Source organism: Acanthisitta chloris, unplaced genomic scaffold (genome assembly GCF_000695815.1).
Source record: "Acanthisitta chloris isolate BGI_N310 unplaced genomic scaffold, ASM69581v1 scaffold29080, whole genome shotgun sequence".
In the NCBI taxonomy this organism is placed as follows: domain Eukaryota; kingdom Metazoa; phylum Chordata; class Aves; order Passeriformes; family Acanthisittidae; genus Acanthisitta; species Acanthisitta chloris.
Window position 1 is genome coordinate 15,123 of NW_008653751.1, and position 4,599 is coordinate 19,721.

The window sequence follows — 4,599 nt, forward strand, 5'->3', positions numbered from 1 at the left end:
GTGCTTTGGGGTCCACGACCCTCTGAGTGACTCTGCTGGAGCAGCCCAGAGCCCTGTGAGAGTGGGAGTGAGCGTTGGGCAGCGCTGGGGCTGCTCTCGCAGGAACTGCACTATGGGAGAGGTGGGTTTGTTTGTGCCGTCAGCAAGGGGAAGTGGTGAGATGGTTGAGCCAGAGATGCTCGTGAGGAAACCACCCTCATGGCTGCAACTTCCCCAGTGAGGCTCTGCTGCTCACTTTGCTCCTGCAGCTGGGAAAGGAGCTGAGAGCACACAGGGAACACATCCCGGAGATGCCTTCAGCCTTCAGGGTAAGTTGCTCTCTGCACGAGCTCCATCCCACTCATCTTCCTCAAGGCCTTGTGAGGAAGCAGCTTGTCCTGAAGCCAAAAGTGCTGGGTTTTGTGCAGCCTCCCCCCTGCACAGGCTTGAAGGCAAAACTTGGATGGGCAAGTCTCAGCCTCCAAAGAGCTTCACTCTGCTGTGAGTGAAGAGGAGACAAGGTTGGTGTTTAACCCCCAGTGTGTCCCCATGGCTGGGGCAGTACTGGGGTGGCTAAGCTCCCTTGAAGTGCTTCTCTTGGCTCCTGCTGCTGCTCTGCTGCAGCTGAAGGTTTGCAAAGACATCCCAGCATTGCCCACAGCTGGGGTTGGGCTGGGGACAAGGGGGGTCTGTGCCTGGGACCCCCAAATTCCCACTCCAGGGCTGGGCACCCATGTTACCAGGGAGATGGAAGCAGAGGGGATGTGGGGAGGGATGTGCTGGGCAGGTGACACTTTGGGGTTTGTGGCCAGGTGAGGAAAATGGTGTTTGCCACCTGCCTGTGCATAACACCAGCCCAGCATGAGCTCCTTGCCATGGAGGTACCTGTGGCCAGTCCCAAACTGGTTTTGCTCTGTTTAGTGAGGCCACAGTCATCAGATGAGCAGTGAGGAGGAGGTTCTGTCTGGCCCTGGAGCTCAACAGCTGCACTGGGGTAAAACTCAGCTTCTGCAGCCTAATTGAGGGGTTGGGAGTGGAGTTTGGAGCCAGTTTGGATGTAGGGCTAGTGCCAATTGGGAGCAGTGGAGACCTCGGAGCTGGGGCTGTTTGGAGTTAGCTGAGATTGCTCCCACCTGCCTCCCTCCGTGGGAGGGCTGATGAGGGCTTGGAGAAAAGCCCTTGCCAGGGGCTGGGGATTTGCTGTGAGCTGCAGGATGATGCTGGTGTGGATGGATGGGATTTCCTTGCAGCTGCTCTGCCCCAGCACTTGAAAACAAAGACGGAGCTACGAACGTCAAGGCTGTGGTCTTAACTCTTACCCTGCACGGAAGGTAACCCTTACTCAGGTGAAGGTTCTGGTCCTGCAGAACTGCCTGAAAGGTGGTGGTTTGTTATGCTGACAGCTCTGAGCAGTTAGGCTTTGGCAGAGGGGAAAGGGTTGTGGTGTGCTAACACCTTGTTTTCTGTTTCTGTCCGCAAGCCCCGAGGAGCACTCGGGGGCTGTGTGTGCTCCAACCCCATGTAGGAAAGCACTGACCCCTCACACAGGTGGGAACGCCAGGGACCAGGAATTTCTCTCTGGCTACAGCTTCCATCAGCTGATACTTCTGACAAAACACTTGGCTTCTCCACTCCCCCCTTGGCAGCCCCTGGGCTGCAGCCTGCAGCGCTGCCTTAGACCGCGCTGAGCTCTGCTCTGCTCTGTGCTGGTGTCTCCTGCTCAGGGCTGTCCCTTGCTCAGGGCTCCCAAATGTCAGACTCGCTGCTCAACCACTCTTGGCCATCGTTTTCCAAGCGCTGGAAGAAGAGATGGTCCTTTAAGCGAGGTAATGGCCTGTGTGGGGAGTGGGCTGAGCTGGGAGTCGGAGCGGCGCGGGCAGGACAGCCTGTCCTGGAGGAGCAGGTGCCAAAGGGCACTGTAGGCTCTGGGCAGAGCTTGGTGTGAGGAGCACCCCACTCCTCTCTGCAGGGGACACCGCCTAGGTGGTGTTAAGCATTTTTCCTTCTGTTGAATCGTCTTTTCAAGGCACAAAGCTGCCTTGAGGAGCTGGCTAATGGGTTAAATATCAGCCCTCTGGTTTTGTAATAAGTTTGTTTCGTGGCTGGCAGTGAGCTGGAGTTCCTGGTGTTTGCAGACAGCTGTCTGCACGGTGCCTGGAGAGAGTTTGGTGTTTGAGCAGATGCTGAGGAAAAGATTGCTCTGGTGTTGGGGTGAGGGTTGACCAGCAGAGCCCCTGAGCTCTTTGGGTGGCCCTGGCTGGGCTCACCGTGTCCGGCTGTGGTGGTGTGAACTGGCCTCGTTCCTGTGTGCAGTGTCGTGACTTGGAAAGAGAAGCCACAGCCCTGAGAAGTGGGACATTTGCAGTCCCAGAGGAGCTGGACACTGCTGTCCTTGCCTGCAATCACTGTCTTCAGGCTGGTGCATCGGGTACTTTACCAGTGGCATTAGAGCTCCTGGTACTCTTTCTCCTCCATCATTCCCCTCCCCCAGCCCAGTTCTCTTCTGGTGTGGATGTGTAGGAGACCAAGGTGCTAGCTGGAGGGTCCCAGGAAGGTCAGTTCAGAGCAGGAGGTTGGGCCATGCAGGCTGTGATGTGTGGTGAGCCCCAAGCAGCTCCCCCATGTCTGGGCTGGACACCCCACACCACCCTCCCTAGTGCCCTGTCTGCGGGGCAGGCTCAGGTGGGCTGATTTCTGTGACAAATGAATCAGCCTCACAGTGCTCTCAAGCACTGACTGCTTTGGAGAGGGTTTGGGCAGAGCCAGCTCTCCTCAGCATGTGCTTGCAGAACAGTTTGTCCCACTGGGGCTTGTGCTGTGGGCACAAAGCATTTGGGTCTTGCTCAGCTCCTCTCCAACACTGGCACTCTCCAGTCCACGTGGGTCATTCCCTCCTGCCTGGCAGAGCCACTGCAGGAAGCTGCACAGTGACCTGGAGAGGATCAGAGGGGCTGCAAACCCCTCTCACCCTACTGAGACTGCAGCTGAAAGTGAGCAGAGAACAGTGCTGGCTCCTGCTCCTCTGCCCTGCGTGCCCAGCAGCCAGGCCCCAGGCGTGGTGATAAGAGAGGGTGTTACAGTGTGGGACAGCTTATCTTCCCCAGCTCCTGCCCAGGCTGCAGGAGCCAATCCTCACTGCTGCCAACGCCAGCAACGAGGGGCCCAGACCCAGCAAGGGACTCCACTCCAGAGGATATTGGTACAGGACGTTCAGCACTTGCTTTCCAGAGGTTTTTCCCTATAGCTCTGGACATCCTGCACTACAGTACATGAAGTGCAGCTGGTGCAGGACCAGCAGGACAGGGGTCAGGGGGAGATGGAATAGTTTTTGTTTCTTATCTGTGATGCTCTGGGTGGTTTCCCAACAGTCTCTACCCCTGACTGCTGGGAAATGCCCAGGCATTCTCCTCTTTCGTTTCTCTTGGGATTGTTTTGTGTAGCAGAACTGCCCAGTGCCTTTGTCCTGGTGTGTTTGGTGTGGCCTTTCTTTCCCTGGTGGGGTGTGCAGACAGTGTTTGATGTTGGAGGATGTGACTGGTATGGTGAGAGTTTCCTGGGCCGTGTTCCCAGCCTGGCTCCAGGTCACCTGGGGATCTGCAGCATCCTGTGCTGAGCTGTGGAACAGGCAGGTGAGGACAGGCAGAGCTTGTTCCTTGGCTGCTCTGGTGCTGTGACCTGTTGTGGTATCTGTGGGTGCATCCCCCGTGACCAGCACATCCGAGGGAAACCAGCAGAGGCAGTTGCAGGAAAGGAAGGTTTGACTGTAGGTCTGAGTTGGAAGTACTGCAATCTCTGCTGGGCTCCCAGTGGCCTTGCACACAGTTAGAGCAGTGTGGAGCCCTGTTCCTTGAGACAGAGCAGCTCAGCTGGCTGACCCCACTGTCCCCACAGCATCAAAACCCCCGAGACTGTCCCGTGCTGTCCCAGACAGGGGATGCCTGTCACTGCTTCCTTCCTCCCCACACAGCAGCTCAGAGTCATCATGTTTCACCCGTGGGAAGCTCTGGCAAAGCACAGGGACCAGCTCAGCCCAGCCAGCGATGCTTCCTCCCCAGCTCTGCCCTGGGAATTCCTCTGAGGAGGCTGCTCTGTGCAGCAATAACCTTTTATGGTTCCCAGCCAGCGGCAAATTAAGCAACTGCAATACCTAATCTGCTTAATGTTCTTCTAAAGCAAACAGCATTTGTTCTTGAAAGTATCATTTTGTCATCCCATCTCCAGCTTCAGTTGAGGGAAGGTGACCACTGCTATCTGTAAGTGTCTAGAGGGGCTGAGATGCTCCATCCCCTTAGCACCAACACCAGAGCATGAGTCCTTCCAAACAGGCTTGAGTGCAGAGTCCAGGAGACTCCTGGGGCTCCAGAGTTTGCCACAGATGTATGGGTGACCACCTTGATCTAGGGATGTTCAGAGCCCCCCAGAGCTGCCTCCCTCCTGTGCATGCTCCACGCTGGTCCTTCCTTGCACATCATGCCAGAACCTGATGCCTGGAGATGTTTTTCCTCCAGCAGCTCCCCTTGCCCAAGCACCCACCCAGCTCATCTCTACACACAGTGCCAGCCCAGCACCAACTGAGGGAGCCTGGAATCACTGTGGCTGGTGCTCACACATTGCCTAAAA